The sequence below is a fragment of the Manis pentadactyla genome, unplaced genomic scaffold, assembly GCF_030020395.1.
Source record: "Manis pentadactyla isolate mManPen7 unplaced genomic scaffold, mManPen7.hap1 scaffold_581, whole genome shotgun sequence".
Classification (NCBI taxonomy): Eukaryota; Metazoa; Chordata; class Mammalia; order Pholidota; family Manidae; genus Manis; species Manis pentadactyla.
Window position 1 is genome coordinate 21,708 of NW_026644968.1, and position 24,955 is coordinate 46,662.

Sequence of the window (24,955 nt, forward strand, 5' to 3'; positions counted from 1 at the left end):
GGTGGGAACTTGCAGCCCCCAGCCCCCAGGGAAGGAAGAGGAAAGGGATGAGGGCTGGAGGTTGAATCAGCAATGGCCAGCGATTTAGTCAGCCATGACTCTGCAGTGAAGCCCTCACAGAACCCTATGAGAAGAGCACAGCTCTCTCTCTCATCTCCTGCTTCTCTGTCAGAGCTTCCATGCTTGGGGAACCAGGTCGCCTGCACATGCCACCATGCCAGGCCCCAAGTCCCGGGAGGATAGAAGCTCCTTTACTTGGGACCTTGCCGTGTGTGCGCGTGCGTGTGCGTGTGAAGCGCGCGCGTGCGCTGCTGTGTCCTTTATGATACTCTTTGTTAAACTGGTAAACGTGTTTTCCTGAGCTGCTGAGGCACCCTAGCGACTTGGGCAGTACCTAAGGGGGAGGTCGTTGGAACTTCCAATCCTAGCCTGTATGTAGGTGGGAAGCACAAGCTAATTGCATGGGCCTGGCAACCGGGCTCTGGAGTTGGGGGTGGAGGGCAGTCTTGAGGATAGAAACCTTACCCTGGGGAATCTTGTGCTGTGTCCAGGCAGATGTCATCAGAGTTGAGAGTTCTCAGAAACCCTGCTGGTGTTGGAGAATTGCTTGGTGGTGTATGCATTGGGAACAGGTCCGGTATCCTGAAGGGAGTTCCACTGCTGTGTATGAAAAAGAACGCTGGGTCATGTGGTACCGCTATGGATATTTTTAGGAACCTCCACACTGTTTCCCATAGTAGCTGCACCAATTTACATGGTCACCAACAGTGCACGAGGGTTCCCTTTGTCCACTTCCTCATCAACGCTTGTTATTTCTTGTTTTGCTTCTTTTGTTTTTTTTTTTTTCTCTTCTTTTGGTACTAGCCATTCTGACTGGTGTGAGGTGATAGCTCGTTGTGATTTTTGCGTGTGTGTGACCGTTAATGTACAATTACATGAGCAACATGGTTACTGGACTCCCCCTCCCACTATCTTATCAAGTCCCCCCCACCCCTTACCCCATTACAGTCACTGTCCTTCGGCGTCGTAAGACGCTGTGGAATCCCTACCTGTCTTCTCTGTGTTATGCTGCCTTCCCCGGGCCCCGGCACCCCCGCCGCCCCACCCCCTACGTTATGTGTGCGAGCCGTAATGCCCCTTTTTCCCCACTTATCCCTCCCTCCCCACCCATCCTCCCCAGTCCCTTTCCCTTTGGTAACTGTTAGTCCACTCTTGGGTTCTGTGAGTCTGCTGCTGTTTTGTTCCTTCAGTTTCTGCTTTGTTCTTTTACTCCACAGATGAGTGAAGTCATCTGATGCTTGTCTTTCTCCATCCTGCTCATTTCACTGAGCATAATACCCTCTAGCTCCATCCGTGTTGTCGCAAACGGTAGGATTTCTTTTCTTCTTACGGCTGAATAATATTCCATCTTGCGTATGTACCACCTCTTCTTTATCCATCCGCCTACTGACGGACACTCACGTTGCTTCCATTTCTTGGCTATTGTGCGTAGTGCTGTGATAGACATAGGGGTGCGTGTGTCTTTTTCAAACTAGGCTCCTGCATTCTTAGGGTACATTGCTGGGAGTGGAATTCCTGGGTCAAATGGTATTTGTACTTTTCTGTTTTTTGAGGAACCTCCATACTGCTTTCCACAATGGTTGAACTGAGATGTACATGCCCACCAGCAGTGTCGCAGGGTTCCCCTTTCTCCACATCCTCGCCAACGTCTGTTGTTGTGTGTCTTCCCGATGGTGGCCGTCCTGACTGGTGTGAGGTGATATCTCATGGTGGTGGTTTTAATTTGCATTTCTCTGATGATCGTAGCGATGTGGAGCATCTTTCCGTGTGCCTGCTGGCCACCTGAATTTCTTCTTTGGAGAAGTGTCTGTTCAGATCCTCTGCCCATGTTTTAATTGGATTATTTGCTTTTTGTGTGTGGAGGTGCGTGGGCACTTCATACTTATTTTAGATGTCATCAACCCCTTATCGGATATGCCATCTTTGAATCTGTCCTCCCATGCTGTCGGATGTCTTTGTTCTACTGATGGTGCTTAAACAGAATCCTATACCCCCTGCCATCTCGTTCCAATTCTGAGTCAATTATTTTTTTTTTTTTTTTTTTTCCCCCCCTCAGAACACCAACCCGCCAAGAAAACTGGAACGAAGAGGAGAAGATGTGATACGGGAACATCGAGCCTAAACTGAGAGGTGAGATGGTGGAGACTGGTAGTAAGTATCTTTCCATGTGCTGCTTTCAAGGTTCACGGGGAAAAAAGGTTGCCACGGAGGTAAGGCCCGGGATGTGGACGTCACCTGGTATCGGTGGAGCCACCTAGCCACTAGCCATTAACGGGAAGGCTAGCGTGCGGCACTGTTATTTCCTGCGGAGTTACACGTGCGGCGTCCCCCCGTTGCAGTTCGGTCAGGCCCCGTGTGGGACTGCCCTGGCACTGGCCGGGGTGGATCTGAGAGCTGTGCCCGTTCCTGCTGGGCTGCCCCAGCATCCCTCTCAGAACAAGGCCTCCAAAGTGCTCCTGGGAGAGAGACAGAGAGAGAGAGAGAGACAGAGAGAGAGAATTATGCCCAAGAGACAGGGGCAACTTTTTGCTGGAGCTCCATGAGCATGTTTCTGATTTTTATGTTGAGATCCCTCTCACAAAGATGGATCGAGTCCAGTTACCAGGTTCCTTTGGCTTTGACGTTTCGTATTTGTAGGTGGCGCCCTGTACAGCGCCCAGAAGCTTTTCCCTCTGGAGCTGCTCAGCCCTTGGGGTGATGGCAGGCAGGGGTCACGGGGGCGGCGCTGGTGCCCGCGGGAGGGAAGAGGTCTTTCCCGCTTCCCGGCCGCAGTGCCTGTGTCCACCGCCAGGGCCAGTTTGCGGAGCACGCAGGGAGAAGCCTCTGTGCTTTGCACCCGTGGCTGCCGTAGGTGGGGCCGTCCTGTCGCTGGCCTGGCGCGATGGAGGGGGGCAGCCGGTTTGCGAGCCGGTGCTGGCGGGGGAGGAAGGTGCAGCAGGCCGCCGTGTTGTGTTATCAGTCACATCACGGTGGGGGGCTTTGGAGCTACGTAGGCAGCCAGGGTGGGTGGAGCGCCCGGAGCTCCTAAAAGTTCCCCCACCTGCTGGGCAGAGTGCACCCGGACAGTTTTGCGCACCTGTGCTTTCTCCCGAGCGGCAAGCTCTGTGCAACCCTTGCCCCTTTAGCAGCTCTCTCGCTGTTAGGAAGTCTCTCAGACTGCCCGCCTTTCTTTCATCCCACAGCAGCCGGATGTGGATCCCTGTGTTGGCGCGAGTGGCAGGAACCTCAAGTCTCTCCAAGTGCTCCGCCTGTCTTTGCTTTCCAACCCCACCGGTCCTCCAGAGCATCACGTGAGGTAGGTCCGTGCTCCCAGAGCAGATCTCCAGGGCTGGGTGTTCAGCAGCCCTAGGCCTCCACCCGCCTCCCCGTTTCCGTTTCTCTTCCTCCCTCCGGTGAGCTCGGGTGCGGGAAGGGTCTGCCGGGTCCCTCCGGATCACGGCTTTGGTACGTCACCCTTCACCTTGAGGTGACGGCCTGCCGCGGCAGCCTCCTCTCCTGCTTCTCTTCCAGGATCTGGTGTAGTTGTTGTATTTCCACACTGTATGAATGTACGCATGTATGTGGTTTTCGGAGGAGGTTTCTGCCTCCCCTCTCACACTGCCTGCCGTCTTTAATCCCACCAAGCCATCTTTAATTTTTTTTTTTTTTTCTTTTTCAGTTTCAGTTTCACTTGGATAGGGTACCTTTTCCCACCCCTTCAACTTGTAGTTTGTCTGTGTGCTTGGATCTCAAGTGAGCCTCCTGTAAGGGAGCACGTAGGCGGTCTTGAGTTTTCATCCATTCATTCAACCCTGTGTCTTTTGTTTGGAGCATTTAAAGTCTTTCCCTTTACTGTGATAATTGATAGCTGTGTCCTTATGGCACTTCTTCAACTTGATTTCTGTCTCCTTTTCGCTTGTAGTTCTTCTCTGTGCTTTCATCGTTGCTCTCCTGGTTATGAGCGATAGGTTTGTTGAGTATTATGCTTTCTTACCTGTCTGTCTTGTCTGTCTGTCTGTCTGTCTGTCTGTCTGTCTATCTGTCTATCTTATCTATCTGATCTCTCTACTCTCATCTATCTACTGTCATCTCTGTGTCTATCTATCCAAACTATCTAATCTACCACCTATCTGTCTGTTATCTGTCATCTATATGTATCTATATCAATGTGGCTATCTAACCTATATGTATCTATATCATCTATCTAGTCTGTCATCTTATCAATCTATCTACCTGTCATCTATCTATGTGTATCTATAGGTGTCTGTCTAATCTGTCCACCTGATCTATCATGTATCATCTATCTAATCTGTCTGTCTGCCTAGTCTGTCTAATCTCTCTATATGTATCTATATGGTCTATGTAACCTATCATTCTATCTCATCTGTCAGTCTGATCTAATCTATCCATCTATCTCATGTATCTGTCTCAATCTATCTATGTGTTTATTTATTTTGTCCATTTTTGTCAACGTACCGTCACTAGGCGCGCAGTCATTCCTCTGTCTCCTTCTCAGTCTTGATTCCTTGTGTTTGTTTCTGTGAGTTAGCTATGTCTTTGGGTCTTGAGAGGAGTGGCCATGGGTTGGAACACCTGGGTAGGTGGCCCGAGTCCGCTGGGTGTAGATGGCCGGCTGGACTCTCTAACCAGTGCGGGCTGGGGCCCTCCGGGTGCTCTGCCCTGGGGCTGGCCCTGCCGGGGCGGCTGCGTGAGCTGCGGGGCAGATCCGAGGCCCCACACAGGGAGCACCCCGGCCGGCCTGCTGGGGCCGAGGCAGGTGCACGCCCAGTAGTAGGTCTGTGTGCCTGCGCGCCGATGTCACCTGGGTGGCCCTGCTTGGCCGCCCATCTCCAGAGAGCATGTGTAGTCGCAGGTTCAGTGAGCCGCCTTCTTGGGGACACGCGGGGCTGGTGTGGGCTAGTGGCCCGTGGGCTTGCTGAGGTGGCAGGCCAGCTAGCTCGCGGGGAAACTGCTCCCCTCTGTTGTCAAGGTGGAGGTGGAGTTTCAGTGCATTTAGGCATTTAGATGTGAGTGAGGTCTATCTGAAATGGAATAGTAGCATTTAGAGCTGTGTTTTCTGTTGGTGTGGAAAGGGTGCTGAGCATAAAGAGTTGGGTGGCGGTGGCAGGAATTCGAGGAATGTTGATGTCCTTGCATTTATTTATGTTCTGTTAAGGGAAGTGATTCTGAAGTAACTTTTTACTCATGTATGAAGGTGGTGCGTAAGGGTCACCCCACGTCAGTCATGGTGAGATGAAGTGAGGTGGTAGAATTAAAGCCTGTACCCCTTGGCCTTATACGTAGGAGACGCACCGTGGGTGCTCTTTGCTGCTCTCCTGTCCTGGCTTATTGCCTTAACTAACGTGATGGTTCAGAGTGGTCCCAGCGAGATTTCCAGCAAAATCTTTCTACAATTGCATAGAAACACTTGGGATATCTATATCCCCAGAGGCTAGTGGAAAAGTTTACTCTTTCTGGTCACTGTTTGCAAGTTGTTCGCTCTATCGCGCATTTCTTTGTTACTTTTAGACCGATAGGGGCAGTGATACACGCACGCGCGCGCGCGCGCACACACACACACACACACACACACACACACAGAATTAAACATGTTTAAGAACCAAAATGAAAAGAGTGGTTTTCTGTGTCACAGCAGGGATTCCCTAGCCTGCGGCGAGCTCAGAGCAGTGGCAGAGAAGAGGGAAGGGGCCTCGTTAGCCAACCCGGTCTCCCTCCTCTGGACTTGCCTCCCCCTGGGCTGTCATCCCTTAAACGCTCAGCACGCAGGCCTCGCGTGGAGCACGCACAGTCATAAAACGCGGCTACTTCCACATCCCGGTCACTGGGGCGTGGGGCATATTACATTGTTCGGTGTGGCTCAAAGCGTTATCACTCGTGTATGTGAGTTCTTCCTCTGTAGCAGAGTGAAAGAGTAAAGACAGCCAGAGGCATATTAGCAAGAACAGGGTTTAGTGGGAAAATACAATACACCCACACAGATCTGGGAAAGACTTTCTTTAATGGATAGCAGGGAGGATAGGAAGCGCCAACAAAAGGACATGGGCCTTGTACGGGGCTGGGGGAGACCGGTAGACGGCCGCAAGGGTGGCGGCGTGTCCAGCGCGTCACCGTCGTCGGGGGTAGGGCTGAGCCCGGCGGTTGTGCCACGTGTGGCATCGGGCCGGTGGGGACCGGAAGATGGCCCGCAGGGGCGCAGTGGTGCGCATAGGCGCGCCGGCCGTGTCAGAGTCGGGCCCCGGGCCGGCGGCCCACGGCGGCGGCGTGGTGTCCATGGGCTGGCCGGCCGTGTCAGAGTCCGGCCCCAGGGCGGCGGCGGCCCACGGCGGCGGCGTGGTGTCCATGGGCTGGCCGGCCGTGTCAGAGTCCGGCCCCAGGGCGGCGGCGGCCCACGGCGGCGGCGTGGTGTCCATGGGCTCGCCGGCCGTGTCAGAGTCCGGCCCCAGGGCGGCGGCGGCCCACGGCGGCGGCGTGGTGTCCATGGGCTCGCCGGCCGTGTCAGAGTCCGGCCCCAGGGCGGCGGCGGCCCACGGCGGCGGCGTGGTGTCCATGGGCTCGCCGGCCGTGTCAGAGTCCGGCCCCAGGGCGGCGGCGGCCCACGGCGGCGGCGTGGTGTCCATGGGCTCGCCGGCCGAGTCAGAGTCCGGCCCCAGGGCGGCGGCGGCCCACGGCGGCGGCGTGGTGTCCATGGGCTCGCCGGCCGAGTCAGAGTCCCGCCCCAGGGCGGCGGCGGCCCACGGCGGCGGCGTGGTGTCCATGGGCTCGCCGGCCGTGTCAGAGTCCGGCCCCAGGGCGGCGGCGGCCCACGGCGGCGGCGTGGTGTCCATGGGCTCGCCGGCCGTGTCAGAGTCCGGCCCCAGGGCGGCGGCGGCCCACGGCGGCGGCGTGGTGTCCATGGGCTCGCCGGCCGTGTCAGAGTCCGGCCCCAGGGCGGCGGCTGCCCACGGCGGCGGCGTGGTGTCCATGGGCTCGCCGGCCGTGTCAGAGTCCGGCCCCAGGGCGGCGGTGGCCCACGGGGGCGGCATGGTGTTCAGAGGCTCGCCCTCCGCGTCAGAGTCCGGCCCCAGCGGTGTGGTGTCCATAGGTCCTTCGTTTGAGACAGGCATGAGAATAGGGTACGAAGCTAGGGAGAGCTTCCAACTCCTCCTCAGACCTCCTCAGCGCGCACGGAGCTGCCCAGCTAGGGCAGCCTCTGATAGGTCAGCCAGGGGACGCATCACAGAGCAGCCGCCCGGGCAACCGTGATGTCACCCAGGGGGGAGGGGAGCCCCCACTGCCGTGAGCACACCAGCCCCACCCAGAGGAGACCCTGGCCCAGTGTCACAGGGCGTGGGCCCCACGCCAGCCCCAGTAGTGTCCCCAGCCCTCCCGCCCCCCCCCCCGGGACTGCCGGCCGAGGGCCGTGCAGGTGTCAGGGCCAGCCAGACCACCACGCAGACCATTCAGGGCCGCAGTGCTCACGTCTGTCAGAGCTACGCCCGCCCGGGTGTCGCCTCTGCACGCGCTTGGGACCCGGGGCGCGGCGGCCAATGCCGTGCCCCCGCGGTCCCTGAGGCCGGGGCTGCCGGGGCGCCGCCCGCCCTCGCCCTGGGCCTTCCCATCTTCTCTGGGAGGCCTGGAGCCAGACATGCTTCCTCCGCCATGGCCAGCCAGGCGGGTGACAGATTCCGAGGAGGGGACCGTCCGCGTGACTTCCCTTTCTAGCTAGCGGGCAGGTTCTTTCTTCGCTTCCCGGAAAGCGTAGGTCAGGGACCACCAGGTTTCAGCATAGCAACATTCCACGTTCTCACTGAGCCTGGCGGCCCAGATTTTTCTCTTTGGTCTCGTTTTGGGGCCTGTGTCTGGTATACGAGTAACACAACACAGTAAACTGGGAAACACTTTTTATTTTCTTACTGTCATTTTCTTATGTTTATTCATTTTGTTATCCTTAATCTACAGTTACATGAAGAACATTATGTTTCCTCGACTCCCCCCTTCACCAAGTCCCCCCCCACAAACCCCGTGACAGTCACTGTCCATCAGTGTAGTAGGATGCTGTAGAATCACTACTTGTCTGCTCTGTGTCGCACAGTCCTCCCTGTGCGCGCCCCCCTCCAACCCCGCCCCACATTATACATGCTAATAATCGTATGGCCCCCTTTCTTTTTCCCCACCGTTATCCCTCCCTTCCCACCCATCCTCCCCAGTCCCTTTCCCTTTGTGAGCTGTTAGTCCATTCTTGGGTTCTGTGATTCTGCTGCTGTTTTGTTCCTTCAGTTTCTCTTTGTTCTTATACTCCACATATGAGTGAAATCACTTGGTACTTGTCTTTCTCCGCCTGGCTTATTTCACTGAGCATAGTCATAATACCCTCTAGCTCCATCCGTGTTGTTGCCAACGGTAGGATTTGTTTTCTTCTTATGGCTGAGTGATACTCCATTGTGTATAGTATGTACCACGTCTTCTTTACCCATTCATCTGCTGCTGATGGACACTTAGGTTGCTTCCATTTCTCGGCCCTTGTAAATAGCGCTGCGATAAGCATAGGGGTGCATCTGTCTTTTTCAAACTGGGCTGCTGCACTCTTAGGGTAAATTCCTAGAAGTGGAATTCCCGGGTCAAGTGGTATTTCTATTTTGAGCTTCCTGAGGAACCTCCATACTGCTTTCCACAATGGTTGAGCTGAGATGTCCATTCCCACCAGCAGTGTCGGAGGGTTCCCCTTTCTCCACATCCTCGCCACCGTCTGTTGTTGTGTGTCTTCCCCATGGTGGCCATCCTGACTGGTGTGAGGTGATACCTCATGGTGGTTTTAATTTGCATTTCTCTGAGGATTGGCGGTGTGGAGGATCTTTTCATGTGCCTGTTGGCCACCTCGATTTCTTCTTTGGAGAAGTGTCTGTTCAGATCCTCTGCCTATTTTTTAATGGGATTATTTGCTTTTCTTGTTTGTTGAGGTGCGTGAGCTCCTCTTTATGTATTTTGGATGTCAACCCTTTATCGGATCTGTCATTGATGAATATATTCTCGCATATACTTTAGGGTACCTTTTTGTTCTATTGAGGGTGTCCTTTGCTGTACAGAAGCTCTTCAGCTTGATGTAGTCCCACCAGTTCATTTCTGCTCTTGTTTCCCTTGCCCGGGGAGGTTATGTTCTTGAAGAAGTCGCTCATGTTTATGTCCAGGAGATTTGTGCCTATATGTTCTTTCCTGAGAGTTTTATGGTTTCATGACTCACATTCAGGTCTTGGATCCATTTCGAATTTACTCTTCTGTATGGGGTTAGACAGTGATCCAGTTTCATTCTCTTACGTGTAGCTGTCCAGTTTTGCCAGCACCGTCTGTTGAAGAGAGTGTCATTTCCCCATTGTATGTCCCTGGCTCCCTCATCATATATTAATTGACCACATATGTTTGGGTTAATGTCTGGAGTCTCTTATTCTGTTCCACCCGTCTGTGGCTCTGTTCTAGTGCCAGGAGCAAACTGTCTTGATCAAGACTGTGGCTTTGTAGTAGAGCTTGATGTTGGGGAGCGAGATACCGCACCCACCCACCCACACACACACCACACACACACACACAGACCACACACACACACACACACACCACAGACACACACACACCACACACACACACCACACACACACACACACACACACACACACACACACACACACACACACACACACACAGAGAGACATGCTTTCTTCTTCCTTCTCAGGATTGCTTTGGCTATTCGGGATCTTTGGCGTTTCCATATGAATTTTTGAACTATTTGTTCCAGTACGTGGAAGAATGCTGTTGGTGATTTGATAGGGACTGCATCCGATCTGTGGATTGCTTTGGGCAGGATGGCCATTCTGACGATATTAATTCTTCCTAGCCAAGAGCGTGGGATGAGTTTCCATTTGTTAGCGTCCTCTTTAATTTCTCTTAAGAGTGTCTTATAGTTTTCAGGGTATAGGTCTTTCGCTTCCTTGGTTAGGTTTATTCCTAGGTATTTTATTCTTTTTGATGCAGTTGTGAATGGAATTGTTTTCCTGATTTCCCTCTCCTTTGGTTCATTGTTAGTGTACAGGAAAGCCGCAGATTTCTGTGTGTTGGTTTTGTGTCCCGCAGCTCTGCTGTATTCCGGTTATCAGTTCTAGCAGTTTTGGAGTGGAGTCTTCAGGGTTTCCTTACGTACAGTATCGTGTCATCTGCAGATGGTGACCGCCTAGCTGCTTCTTTACCAGTCTGGATTCCTTGTATTTCTTTGTCTGGTCTAATTGCCGTGGCTGGGACCCCCGGGACTGTGTTGAATAGCGGTGGGGAGAGTGGGCACCCCTGTCTCGTTCCCCGTCTCAGAGGAACGGCTTTCAGCCTCTCGCTGTTGAGTATGACGTTGGCTGTGGGTTTGTCATATACGGCCTTTATTAGGTTGAGGTGCTCGCCCTGTATACCCATTTGGCTGAGAGTTTTTATCGTGAATGGATGTTGCATTTTGTCGGATGCTTTTTCAGCATCTGTGGAGATGATCATGTGGTTTTTGTCTTTCTTTCTGTTTATGTGGTGGATGGTGTGGATGGATTTTCGAATGCTGTCACCATCCTTGCATCCCTGGGATGATTCCCACTTGATCAGGGTGTTTGATCCCCTTGATGTATTTTTGAATTTGGTTTGCTAATATTTTGTTCATTTCCTAGGTATTCTTGCTCCTCATCCGCAGTTCCTGAAAATCCTTCTGAGCCACGACTGTCCAATGGGTGTCTTGTTAGGTTAATGCAGAGGCTTTGGGGCCCTAGCCCAGGGTAGAGGCTGGTCGCCAGGGGCACCAGGCTTGTGGTTAGCGGGTGGGAACTTGCAGCCCCCAGCCCCCAGGGAAGGAAGAGGAAAGGGATGAGGGCTGGAGGTTGAATCAGCAATGGCCAGCGATTTAGTCAGCCATGACTCTGCAGTGAAGCCCTCACAGAACCCTATGAGAAGAGCACAGCTCTCTCTCTCATCTCCTGCTTCTCTGTCAGAGCTTCCATGCTTGGGGAACCAGGTCGCCTGCACATGCCACCATGCCAGGCCCCAAGTCCCGGGAGGATAGAAGCTCCTTTACTTGGGACCTTGCCGTGTGTGCGCGTGCGTGTGCGTGTGAAGCGCGCGCGTGCGCTGCTGTGTCCTTTATGATACTCTTTGTTAAACTGGTAAACGTGTTTTCCTGAGCTGCTGAGGCACCCTAGCGACTTGGGCAGTACCTAAGGGGGAGGTCGTTGGAACTTCCAATCCTAGCCTGTATGTAGGTGGGAAGCACAAGCTAATTGCATGGGCCTGGCAACCGGGCTCTGGAGTTGGGGGTGGAGGGCAGTCTTGAGGATAGAAACCTTACCCTGGGGAATCTTGTGCTGCGTCCAGGCAGATGTCATCAGAGTTGAGAGTTCTCAGAAACCCTGCTGGTGTTGGAGAATTGCTTGGTGGTGTATGCATTGGGAACAGGTCCGGTATCCTGAAGGGAGTTCCACTGCTGTGTATGAAAAAGAACGCTGGGTCATGTGGTACCGCTATGGATATTTTTAGGAACCTCCACACTGTTTCCCATAGTAGCTGCACCAATTTACATGGTCACCAACAGTGCACGAGGGTTCCCTTTGTCCACTTCCTCATCAACGCTTGTTATTTCTTGTTTTGCTTCTTTTGTTTTTTTTTTTTTCTCTTCTTTTGGTACTAGCCATTCTGACTGGTGTGAGGTGATAGCTCGTTGTGATTTTTGCGTGTGTGTGACCGTTAATGTACAATTACATGAGCAACATGGTTACTGGACTCCCCCTCCCACTATCTTATCAAGTCCCCCCCACCCCTTACCCCATTACAGTCACTGTCCTTCGGCGTCGTAAGACGCTGTGGAATCCCTACCTGTCTTCTCTGTGTTATGCTGCCTTCCCCGGGCCCCGGCACCCCCGCCGCCCCACCCCCTACGTTATGTGTGCGAGCCGTAATGCCCCTTTTTCCCCACTTATCCCTCCCTCCCCACCCATCCTCCCCAGTCCCTTTCCCTTTGGTAACTGTTAGTCCACTCTTGGGTTCTGTGAGTCTGCTGCTGTTTTGTTCCTTCAGTTTCTGCTTTGTTCTTTTACTCCACAGATGAGTGAAGTCATCTGATGCTTGTCTTTCTCCATCCTGCTCATTTCACTGAGCATAATACCCTCTAGCTCCATCCGTGTTGTCGCAAACGGTAGGATTTCTTTTCTTCTTACGGCTGAATAATATTCCATCTTGCGTATGTACCACCTCTTCTTTATCCATCCGCCTACTGACGGACACTCACGTTGCTTCCATTTCTTGGCTATTGTGCGTAGTGCTGTGATAGACATAGGGGTGCGTGTGTCTTTTTCAAACTAGGCTCCTGCATTCTTAGGGTACATTGCTGGGAGTGGAATTCCTGGGTCAAATGGTATTTGTACTTTTCTGTTTTTTGAGGAACCTCCATACTGCTTTCCACAATGGTTGAACTGAGATGTACATGCCCACCAGCAGTGTCGCAGGGTTCCCCTTTCTCCACATCCTCGCCACCGTCTGTTGTTGTGTGTCTTCCCGATGGTGGCCGTCCTGACTGGTGTGAGGTGATATCTCATGGTGGTGGTTTTAATTTGCATTTCTCTGATGATCGTAGCGATGTGGAGCATCTTTCCGTGTGCCTGCTGGCCACCTGAATTTCTTCTTTGGAGAAGTGTCTGTTCAGATCCTCTGCCCATGTTTTAATTGGATTATTTGCTTTTTGTGTGTGGAGGTGCGTGGGCACTTCATACTTCTTTTAGATGTCATCAACCCCTTATCGGATATGCCATCTTTGAATCTGTCCTCCCATGCTGTCGGATGTCTTTGTTCTACTGATGGTGCTTAAACAGAATCCTATACCCCCTGCCATCTCGTTCCAATTCTGAGTCAATTATTTTTTTTTTTTTTTTTTTTCCCCCCCTCAGAACACCAACCCGCCAAGAAAACTGGAACGAAGAGGAGAAGATGTGATACGGGAACATCGAGCCTAAACTGAGAGGTGAGATGGTGGAGACTGGTAGTAAGTATCTTTCCATGTGCTGCTTTCAAGGTTCACGGGGAAAAAAGGTTGCCACGGAGGTAAGGCCCGGGATGTGGACGTCACCTGGTATCGGTGGAGCCACCTAGCCACTAGCCATTAACGGGAAGGCTAGCGTGCGGCACTGTTATTTCCTGCGGAGTTACACGTGCGGCGTCCCCCCGTTGCAGTTCGGTCAGGCCCCGTGTGGGACTGCCCTGGCACTGGCCGGGGTGGATCTGAGAGCTGTGCCCGTTCCTGCTGGGCTGCCCCAGCATCCCTCTCAGAACAAGGCCTCCAAAGTGCTCCTGGGAGAGAGACAGAGAGAGAGAGAGAGACAGAGAGAGAGAATTATGCCCAAGAGACAGGGGCAACTTTTTGCTGGAGCTCCATGAGCATGTTTCTGATTTTTATGTTGAGATCCCTCTCACAAAGATGGATCGAGTCCAGTTACCAGGTTCCTTTGGCTTTGACGTTTCGTATTTGTAGGTGGCGCCCTGTACAGCGCCCAGAAGCTTTTCCCTCTGGAGCTGCTCAGCCCTTGGGGTGATGGCAGGCAGGGGTCACGGGGGCGGCGCTGGTGCCCGCGGGAGGGAAGAGGTCTTTCCCGCTTCCCGGCCGCAGTGCCTGTGTCCACCGCCAGGGCCAGTTTGCGGAGCACGCAGGGAGAAGCCTCTGTGCTTTGCACCCGTGGCTGCCGTAGGTGGGGCCGTCCTGTCGCTGGCCTGGCGCGATGGAGGGGGGCAGCCGGTTTGCGAGCCGGTGCTGGCGGGGGAGGAAGGTGCAGCAGGCCGCCGTGTTGTGTTATCAGTCACATCACGGTGGGGGGCTTTGGAGCTACGTAGGCAGCCAGGGTGGGTGGAGCGCCCGGAGCTCCTAAAAGTTCCCCCACCTGCTGGGCAGAGTGCACCCGGACAGTTTTGCGCACCTGTGCTTTCTCCCGAGCGGCAAGCTCTGTGCAACCCTTGCCCCTTTAGCAGCTCTCTCGCTGTTAGGAAGTCTCTCAGACTGCCCGCCTTTCTTTCATCCCACAGCAGCCGGATGTGGATCCCTGTGTTGGCGCGAGTGGCAGGAACCTCAAGTCTCTCCAAGTGCTCCGCCTGTCTTTGCTTTCCAACCCCACCGGTCCTCCAGAGCATCACGTGAGGTAGGTCCGTGCTCCCAGAGCAGATCTCCAGGGCTGGGTGTTCAGCAGCCCTAGGCCTCCACCCGCCTCCCCGTTTCCGTTTCTCTTCCTCCCTCCGGTGAGCTCGGGTGCGGGAAGGGCCTGCCGGGTCCCTCCGGATCACGGCTTTGGTACGTCACCCTTCACCTTGAGGTGACGGCCTGCCGCGGCAGCCTCCTCTCCTGCTTCTCTTCCAGGATCTGGTGTAGTTGTTGTATTTCCACACTGTATGAATGTACGCATGTATGTGGTTTTCGGAGGAGGTTTCTGCCTCCCCTCTCACACTGCCTGCCGTCTTTAATCCCACCAAGCCATCTTTAATTTTTTTTTTTTTTTCTTTTTCAGTTTCAGTTTCACTTGGATAGGGTACCTTTTCCCACCCCTTCAACTTGTAGTTTGTCTGTGTGCTTGGATCTCAAGTGAGCCTCCTGTAAGGGAGCACGTAGGCGGTCTTGAGTTTTCATCCATTCATTCAACCCTGTGTCTTTTGTTTGGAGCATTTAAAGTCTTTCCCTTTACTGTGATAATTGATAGCTGTGTCCTTATGGCACTTCTTCAACTTGATTTCTGTCTCCTTTTCGCTTGTAGTTCTTCTCTGTGCTTTCATCGTTGCTCTCCTGGTTATGAGCGATAGGTTTGTTGAGTATTATGCTTTCTTACCTGTCTGTCTTGTCTGTCTGTCTGTCTGTCTGTCTGTCTGTCTATCTGTCTATCTTATCTATCTGATCTCTCTACTCTCATCTATCTACTGTCATCTCTGTGTCTATCTATCCAAACTATCTAATCTACCACCTATCTGTCTGTTATCTGTCATCTATATGTATCTATATCAATGTGGCTATCTAACCTATATGTATCTATATCATCTATCTAGTCTGTCATCTTATCAATCTATCTACCTGTCATCTATCTATGTGTATCTATAGGTGTCTGTCTAATCTGTCCACCTGATCTATCATGTATCATCTATCTAATCTGTCTGTCTGCCTAGTCTGTCTAATCTCTCTATATGTATCTATATGGTCTATGTAACCTATCATTCTATCTCATCTGTCAGTCTGATCTAATCTATCCATCTATCTCATGTATCTGTCTCAATCTATCTATGTGTTTATTTATTTTGTCCATTTTTGTCAACGTACCGTCACTAGGCGCGCAGTCATTCCTCTGTCTCCTTCTCAGTCTTGATTCCTTGTGTTTGTTTCTGTGAGTTAGCTATGTCTTTGGGTCTTGAGAGGAGTGGCCGTGGGTTGGAACACCTGGGTAGGTGGCCCGAGTCCGCTGGGTGTAGATGGCCGGCTGGACTCTCTAACCAGTGCGGGCTGGGGCCCTCCGGGTGCTCTGCCCTGGGGCTGGCCCTGCCGGGGCGGCTGCGTGAGCTGCGGGGCAGATCCGAGGCCCCACACAGGGAGCACCCCGGCCGGCCTGCTGGGGCCGAGGCAGGTGCACGCCCAGTAGTAGGTCTGTGTGCCTGCGCGCCGATGTCACCTGGGTGGCCCTGCTTGGCCGCCCATCTCCAGAGAGCATGTGTAGTCGCAGGTTCAGTGAGCCGCCTTCTTGGGGACACGCGGGGCTGGTGTGGGCTAGTGGCCCGTGGGCTTGCTGAGGTGGCAGGCCAGCTAGCTCGCGGGGAAACTGCTCCCCTCTGTTGTCAAGGTGGAGGTGGAGTTTCAGTGCATTTAGGCATTTAGATGTGAGTGAGGTCTATCTGAAATGGAATAGTAGCATTTAGAGCTGTGTTTTCTGTTGGTGTGGAAAGGGTGCTGAGCATAAAGAGTTGGGTGGCGGTGGCAGGAATTCGAGGAATGTTGATGTCCTTGCATTTATTTATGTTCTGTTAAGGGAAGTGATTCTGAAGTAACTTTTTACTCATGTATGAAGGTGGTGCGTAAGGGTCACCCCACGTCAGTCATGGTGAGATGAAGTGAGGTGGTAGAATTAAAGCCTGTACCCCTTGGCCTTATACGTAGGAGACGCACCGTGGGTGCTCTTTGCTGCTCTCCTGTCCTGGCTTATTGCCTTAACTAACGTGATGGTTCAGAGTGGTCCCAGCGAGATTTCCAGCAAAATCTTTCTACAATTGCATAGAAACACTTGGGATATCTATATCCCCAGAGGCTAGTGGAAAAGTTTACTCTTTCTGGTCACTGTTTGCAAGTTGTTCGCTCTATCGCGCATTTCTTTGTTACTTTTAGACCGATAGGGGCAGTGATGCACGCGCGCGCGCACACACACACACACACACACACACACACAGAATTAAACATGTTTAAGAACCAAAATGAAAAGAGTGGTTTTCTGTGTCACAGCAGGGATTCCCTAGCCTGCGGCGAGCTCAGAGCAGTGGCAGAGAAGAGGGAAGGGGCCTCGTTAGCCAACCCGGTCTCCCTCCTCTGGACTTGCCTCCCCCTGGGCTGTCATCCCTTAAACGCTCAGCACGCAGGCCTCGCGTGGAGCACGCACAGTCATAAAACGCGGCTACTTCCACATCCCGGTCACTGGGGCGTGGGGCATGTTACATTGTTCGGTGTGGCTCAAAGCGTTATCACTCGTGTATGTGAGTTCTTTCTCTGTAGCAGAGTGAAAGAGTAAAGACAGCCAGAGGCATATTAGCAAGAACAGGGTTTAGTGGGAAAATACAATACACCCACACAGATCTGGGAAAGACTTTCTTTAATGGATAGCAGGGAGGATAGGAAGCGCCAACAAAAGGACATGGGCCTTGTACGGGGCTGGGGGAGACCGGTAGACGGCCGCAAGGGTGGCGGCGTGTCCAGCGCGTCACCGTCGTCGGGGGTAGGGCTGAGCCCGGCGGTTGTGCCACGTGTGGCATCGGGCCGGTGGGGACCGGAAGATGGCCCGCAGGGGCGCAGTGGTGCGCATAGGCGCGCCGGCCGTGTCAGAGTCGGGCCCCGGGCCGGCGGCCCACGGCGGCGGCGTGGTGTCCATGGGCTGGCCGGCCGTGTCAGAGTCCGGCCCCAGGGCGGCGGCGGCCCACGGCGGCGGCGTGGTGTCCATGGGCTCGCCGGCCGTGTCAGAGTCCGGCCCCAGGGCGGCGGCGGCCCACGGCGGCGGCGTGGTGTCCATGGGCTCGCCGGCCGTGTCAGAGTCCGGCCCCAGGGCGGCGGCGGCCCACGGCGGCGGCGTGGTGTCCATGGGCTCGCCGGCCGTGTCAGAGTCCGGCCCCAGGGCGGCGGCGGCCCACGGCGGCGGCGTGGTGTCCATGGGCTCGCCGGCCGAGTCAGAGTCCGGCCCCAGGGCGGCGGCGGCCCACGGCGGCGGCGTGGTGTCCATGGGCTCGCCGGCCGAGTCAGAGTCCCGCCCCAGGGCGGCGGCGGCCCACGGCGGCGGCGTGGTGTCCATGGGCTCGCCGGCCGTGTCAGAGTCCGGCCCCAGGGCGGCGGCGGCCCACGGCGGCGGCGTGGTGTCCATGGGCTCGCCGGCCGTGTCAGAGTCCGGCCCCAGGGCGGCGGTGGCCCACGGGGGCGGCATGGTGTTCAGAGGCTCGCCCTCCGCGTCAGAGTCCGGCCCCAGCGGTGTGGTGTCCATAGGTCCTTCGTTTGAGACAGGCATGAGAATAGGGTACGAAGCTAGGGAGAGCTTCCAACTCCTCCTCAGACCTCCTCAGCGCGCACGGAGCTGCCCAGCTAGGGCAGCCTCTGATAGGTCAGCCAGGGGACGCATCACAGAGCAGCCGCCCGGGCAACCGTGATGTCACCCAGGGGGGAGGGGAGCCCCCACTGCCGTGAGCACACCAGCCCCACCCAGAGGAGACCCTGGCCCAGTGTCACAGGGCGTGGGCCCCACGCCAGCCCCAGTAGTGTCCCCAGCCCTCCCCCCCCCCCCCCCCCCCGGGACTGCCGGCCGAGGGCCGTGCAGGTGTCAGGGCCAGCCAGACCACCACGCAGACCATTCAGGGCCGCAGTGCTCACGTCTGTCAGAGCTACGCCCGCCCGGGTGTCGCCTCTGCACGCGCTTGGGACCCGGGGCGCGGCGGCCAATGCTGTGCCCCCGCGGTCCCTGAGGCCGGGGCTGCCGGGGCGCCGCCCGCCCTCGCCCCGGGCCTTCCCATCTTCTCTGGGAGGCCTGGAGCCAGACATGCTTCCTCCGCCATGGCCAGCCAGGCGGGTGACAGATTCCGAGGAGGGGACCGTCCGCGTGACTTCCCTTTCTAGCTAGCGGGCAGGTTCTTTCTTCGCTTCCCGGAAAGCGTAGGTCAGGGACCACCAGGTTTCAGCATAGCAACATTCCACGTTCTCACTGAGCCTGGCGGCCCAGATTTTTCTCTTTGGTCTCGTTTTGGGGCCTGTGTCTGGTATACGAGTAACACAACACAGTAAACTGGGAAACACTTTTTATTTTCTTACTGTCATTTTCTTATGTTTATTCATTTTGTTATCCTTAATCTACAGTTACATGAAGAACATTATGTTTCCTCGACTCCCCCCTTCACCAAGTCCCCCCCCACAAACCCCGTGACAGTCACTGTCCATCAGTGTAGTAGGATGCTGTAGAATCACTACTTGTCTGCTCTGTGTCGCACAGTCCTCCCTGTGCGCGCCCCCCCCCAACCCCGCCCCACATTATACATGCTAATAATCGTAAGGCCCCCTTTCTTTTTCCCCACCGTTATCCCTCCCTTCCCACCCATCCTCCCCAGTCCCTTTCCCTTTGTGAGCTGTTAGTCCATTCTTGGGTTCTGTGATTCTGCTGCTGTTTTGTTCCTTCAGTTTCTCTTTGTTCTTATACTCCACATATGAGTGAAATCACTTGGTACTTGTCTTTCTCCGCCTGGCTTATTTCACTGAGCATAGTCATAATACCCTCTAGCTCCATCCGTGTTGTTGCCAACGGTAGGATTTGTTTTCTTCTTATGGCTGAGTGATACTCCATTGTGTATAGTATGTACCACGTCTTCTTTACCCATTCATCTGCTGATGGACACTTAGGTTGCTTCCATTTCTCGGCCCTTGTAAATAGCGCTGCGATAAGCATAGGGGTGCATCTGTCTTTTTCAAACTGGGCTGCTGCACTCTTAGGGTAAATTCCTAGAAGTGGAATTCCCGGGTCAAGTGGTATTTCTATTTTGAGCTTCCTGAGGAACCTCCATACTGCTTTCCACAATGGTTGAGCTGAGATGTCCATTCCCACCAGCAGTGTCGGAGGGTTCCCCTTTCTCCACATCCTCGCCACCGTCTGTTGTTGTGTGTCTTCCCCATGGTGGCCATCCTGACTGGTGTGAGGTGATACCTCATGGTGGTTTTAATTTGCATTTCTCTGAGGATTGGCGGTGTGGAGGATCTTTTCATGTGCCTGTTGGCCACCTCGATTTCTTCTTTGGAGAAGTGTCTGTTCAGATCCTCTGCCTATTTTTTAATGGGATTACTTGCTTTTCTTGTTTGTTGAGGTGCGTGAGCTCCTCTTTATGTATTTTGGATGTCAACCCTTTATCGGATCTGTCATTGATGAATATATTCTCGCATATACTTTAGGGTACCTTTTTGTTCTATTGAGGGTGTCCTTTGCTGTACAGAAGCTCTTCAGCTTGATGTAGTCCCACCAGTTCATTTCTGCTCTTGTTTCCCTTGCCCGGGGAGGTTATGTTCTTGAAGAAGTCGCTCATGTTTATGTCCAGGAGATTTGTGCCTATATGTTCTTTCCTGAGAGTTTTATGGTTTCATGACTCACATTCAGGTCTTGGATCCATTTCGAATTTACTCTTCTGTATGGGGTTAGACAGTGATCCAGTTTCATTCTCTTACGTGTAGCTGTCCAGTTTTGCCAGCACCGTCTGTTGAAGAGAGTGTCATTTCCCCATTGTATGTCCCTGGCTCCCTCATCATATATTAATTGACCACATATGTTTGGGTTAATGTCTGGAGTCTCTTATTCTGTTCCACCCGTCTGTGGCTCTGTTCTAGTGCCAGGAGCAAACTGTCTTGATCAAGACTGTGGCTTTGTAGTAGAGCTTGATGTTGGGGAGCGAGATACCGCACCCACCCACACACACACACACCACACACACACACACAGACCACACACACACACACACACACACACACAGAGACATGCTTTCTTCCTCCTTCTCAGGATTGCTTTGGCTATTCGGGATCTTTGGCGTTTCCATATGAATTTTTGAACTATTTGTTCCAGTACGTGGAAGAATGCTGTTGGTGATTTGATAGGGACTGCATCCGATCTGTGGATTGCTTTGGGCAGGATGGCCATTCTGACGATATTAATTCTTCCTAGCCAAGAGCGTGGGATGAGTTTCCATTTGTTAGCGTCCTCTTTAATTTCTCTTAAGAGTGTCTTATAGTTTTCAGGGTATAGGTCTTTCGCTTCCTTGGTTAGGTTTATTCCTAGGTATTTTATTCTTTTTGATGCAGTTGTGAATGGAATTGTTTTCCTGATTTCCCTCTCCTTTGGTTCATTGTTAGTGTACAGGAAAGCCGCAGATTTCTGTGTGTTGGTTTTGTGTCCCGCAGCTCTGCTGTATTCCGGTTATCAGTTCTAGCAGTTTTGGAGTGGAGTCTTCAGGGTTTCCTTACGTACAGTATCGTGTCATCTGCAGATGGTGACCGCCTAGCTGCTTCTTTACCAGTCTGGATTCCTTGTATTTCTTTGTCTGGTCTAATTGCCGTGGCTGGGATCCCCGGGACTGTGTTGAATAGCGGTGGGGAGAGTGGGCACCCCTGTCTCGTTCCCCGTCTCAGAGGAACGGCTTTCAGCCTCTCGCTGTTGAGTATGACGTTGGCTGTGGGTTTGTCATATACGGCCTTTATTAGGTTGAGGTGCTCGCCCTGTATACCCATTTGGCTGAGAGTTTTTATCGTGAATGGATGTTGCATTTTGTCGGATGCTTTTTCAGCATCTGTGGAGATGATCATGTGGTTTTTGTCTATCTTTCTGTTTATGTGGTGGATGGTGTGGATGGATTTTCGAATGCTGTCACCATCCTTGCATCCCTGGGATGATTCCCACTTGATCAGGGTGTTTGATCCCCTTGATGTATTTTTGAATTTGGTTTGCTAATATTTTGTTCATTTCCTAGGTATTCTTGCTCCTCATCCGCAGTTCCTGAAAATCCTTCTGAGCCACGACTGTCCAATGGGTGTCTTGTTAGGTTAATGCAGAGGCTTTGGGGCCCTAGCCCAGGGTAGAGGCTGGTCGCCAGGGGCACCAGGCTTGTGGTTAGCGGGTGGGAACTTGCAGCCCCCAGCCCCCAGGGAAGGAAGAGGAAAGGGATGAGGGCTGGAGGTTGAATCAGCAATGGCCAGCGATTTAGTCAGCCATGACTCTGCAGTGAAGCCCTCACAGAACCCTATGAGAAGAGCACAGCTCTCTCTCTCATCTCCTGCTTCTCTGTCAGAGCTTCCATGCTTGGGGAACCAGGTCGCCTGCACATGCCACCATGCCAGGCCCCAAGTCCCGGGAGGATAGAAGCTCCTTTACTTGGGACCTTGCCGTGTGTGCGCGTGCGTGTGTGTGTGAAGCGCGCGCGTGCGCTGCTGTGTCCTTTATGATACTCTTTGTTAAACTGGTAAACGTGTTTTCCTGAGCTGCTGAGGCACCCTAGCGACTTGGGCAGTACCTAAGGGGGAGGTCGTTGGAACTTCCAATCCTAGCCTGTATGTAGGTGGGAAGCACAAGCTAATTGCATGGGCCTGGCAACCGGGCTCTGGAGTTGGGGGTGGAGGGCAGTCTTGAGGATAGAAACCTTACCCTGGGGAATCTTGTGCTGCGTCCAGGCAGATGTCATCAGAGTTGAGAGTTCTCAGAAACCCTGCTGGTGTTGGAGAATTGCTTGGTGGTGTATGCATTGGGAACAGGTCCGGTATCCTGAAGGGAGTTCCACTGCTGTGTATGAAAAAGAACGCTGGGTCATGTGGTACCGCTATGGATATTTTTAGGAACCTCCACACTGTTTCCCATAGTAGCTGCACCAATTTACATGGTCACCAACAGTGCACGAGGGTTCCCTTTGTCCACTTCCTCATCAACGCTTGTTATTTCTTGTTTTGCTTCTTTTGTTTTTTTTTTTTTCTCTTCTTTTGGTACTAGCCATTCTGACTGGTGTGAGGTGATAGCTCGTTGTGATTTTTGCGTGTGTGTGACCGTTAATGTACAATTACATGAGCAACATGGTTACTGGACTCCCCCTCCCACTATCTTATCAAGTCCCCCCCACCCCTTACCCCATTACAGTCACTGTCCTTCGGCGTCGTAAGACGCTGTGGAATCCCTACCTGTCTTCTCTGTGTTATGCTGCCTTCCCCGGGCCCCGGCACCCCCGCCGCCCCACCCCCTACGTTATGTGTGCGAGCCGTAATGCCCCTTTTTCCCCACTTATCCCTCCCTCCCCACCCATCCTCCCCAGTCCCTTTCCCTTTGGTAACTGTTAGTCCACTCTTGGGTTCTGTGAGTCTGCTGCTGTTTTGTTCCTTCAGTTTCTGCTTTGTTCTTTTACTCCACAGATGAGTGAAGTCATCTGATGCTTGTCTTTCTCCATCCTGCTCATTTCACTGAGCATAATACCCTCTAGCTCCATCCGTGTTGTCGCAAACGGTAGGATTTCTTTTCTTCTTACGGCTGAATAATATTCCATCTTGCGTATGTACCACCTCTTCTTTATCCATCCGCCTACTGACGGACACTCACGTTGCTTCCATTTCTTGGCTATTGTGCGTAGTGCTGTGATAGACATAGGGGTGCGTGTGTCTTTTTCAAACTAGGCTCCTGCATTCTTAGGGTACATTGCTGGGAGTGGAATTCCTGGGTCAAATGGTATTTGTACTTTTCTGTTTTTTGAGGAACCTCCATACTGCTTTCCACAATGGTTGAACTGAGATGTACATGCCCACCAGCAGTGTCGCAGGGTTCCCCTTTCTCCACATCCTCGCCAACGTCTGTTGTTGTGTGTCTTCCCGATGGTGGCCGTCCTGACTGGTGTGAGGTGATATCTCATGGTGGTGGTTTTAATTTGCATTTCTCTGATGATCGTAGCGATGTGGAGCATCTTTCCGTGTGCCTGCTGGCCACCTGAATTTCTTCTTTGGAGAAGTGTCTGTTCAGATCCTCTGCCCATGTTTTAATTGGATTATTTGCTTTTTGTGTGTGGAGGTGCGTGGGCACTTCATACTTATTTTAGATGTCATCAACCCCTTATCGGATATGCCATCTTTGAATCTGTCCTCCCATGCTGTCGGATGTCTTTGTTCTACTGATGGTGCTTAAACAGAATCCTATACCCCCTGCCATCTCGTTCCAATTCTGAGTCAATTATTTTTTTTTTTTTTTTTTTTCCCCCCCTCAGAACACCAACCCGCCAAGAAAACTGGAACGAAGAGGAGAAGATGTGATACGGGAACATCGAGCCTAAACTGAGAGGTGAGATGGTGGAGACTGGTAGTAAGTATCTTTCCATGTGCTGCTTTCAAGGTTCACGGGGAAAAAAGGTTGCCACGGAGGTAAGGCCCGGGATGTGGACGTCACCTGGTATCGGTGGAGCCACCTAGCCACTAGCCATTAACGGGAAGGCTAGCGTGCGGCACTGTTATTTCCTGCGGAGTTACACGTGCGGCGTCCCCCCGTTGCAGTTCGGTCAGGCCCCGTGTGGGACTGCCCTGGCACTGGCCGGGGTGGATCTGAGAGCTGTGCCCGTTCCTGCTGGGCTGCCCCAGCATCCCTCTCAGAACAAGGCCTCCAAAGTGCTCCTGGGAGAGAGACAGAGAGAGAGAGAGAGACAGAGAGAGAGAATTATGCCCAAGAGACAGGGGCAACTTTTTGCTGGAGCTCCATGAGCATGTTTCTGATTTTTATGTTGAGATCCCTCTCACAAAGATGGATCGAGTCCAGTTACCAGGTTCCTTTGGCTTTGACGTTTCGTATTTGTAGGTGGCGCCCTGTACAGCGCCCAGAAGCTTTTCCCTCTGGAGCTGCTCAGCCCTTGGGGTGATGGCAGGCAGGGGTCACGGGGGCGGCGCTGGTGCCCGCGGGAGGGAAGAGGTCTTTCCCGCTTCCCGGCCGCAGTGCCTGTGTCCACCGCCAGGGCCAGTTTGCGGAGCACGCAGGGAGAAGCCTCTGTGCTTTGCACCCGTGGCTGCCGTAGGTGGGGCCGTCCTGTCGCTGGCCTGGCGCGATGGAGGGGGGCAGCCGGTTTGCGAGCCGGTGCTGGCGGGGGAGGAAGGTGCAGCAGGCCGCCGTGTTGTGTTATCAGTCACATCACGGTGGGGGGCTTTGGAGCTACGTAGGCAGCCAGGGTGGGTGGAGCGCCCGGAGCTCCTAAAAGTTCCCCCACCTGCTGGGCAGAGTGCACCCGGACAGTTTTGCGCACCTGTGCTTTCTCCCGAGCGGCAAGCTCTGTGCAACCCTTGCCCCTTTAGCAGCTCTCTCGCTGTTAGGAAGTCTCTCAGACTGCCCGCCTTTCTTTCATCCCACAGCAGCCGGATGTGGATCCCTGTGTTGGCGCGAGTGGCAGGAACCTCAAGTCTCTCCAAGTGCTCCGCCTGTCTTTGCTTTCCAACCCCACCGGTCCTCCAGAGCATCACGTGAGGTAGGTCCGTGCTCCCAGAGCAGATCTCCAGGGCTGGGTGTTCAGCAGCCCTAGGCCTCCACCCGCCTCCCCGTTTCCGTTTCTCTTCCTCCCTCCGGTGAGCTCGGGTGCGGGAAGGGCCTGCCGGGTCCCTCCGGATCACGGCTTTGGTACGTCA

General features: G+C 53.6%; 1 long non-coding RNA gene across 1 annotated transcript in view; it reads left to right on the forward strand.

Moving 5' to 3' along the window:
• The window catches only part of LOC130682459 (uncharacterized), a 44,568-nt gene extending 19,684 nt beyond the window's left edge, over window positions 1-24,884 (forward strand). Inside the window, exons 5-10 of the long non-coding RNA XR_008995652.1 lie at window positions 2,117-2,190; window positions 3,243-3,355; window positions 12,987-13,060; window positions 14,113-14,225; window positions 23,560-23,633; window positions 24,686-24,884. This is a non-coding gene — a long non-coding RNA (uncharacterized LOC130682459). The remainder of the gene's footprint in view (window positions 1-2,116; window positions 2,191-3,242; window positions 3,356-12,986; window positions 13,061-14,112; window positions 14,226-23,559; window positions 23,634-24,685) is intronic.
• Window positions 24,885-24,955: the final 71 nt, after the last annotated feature.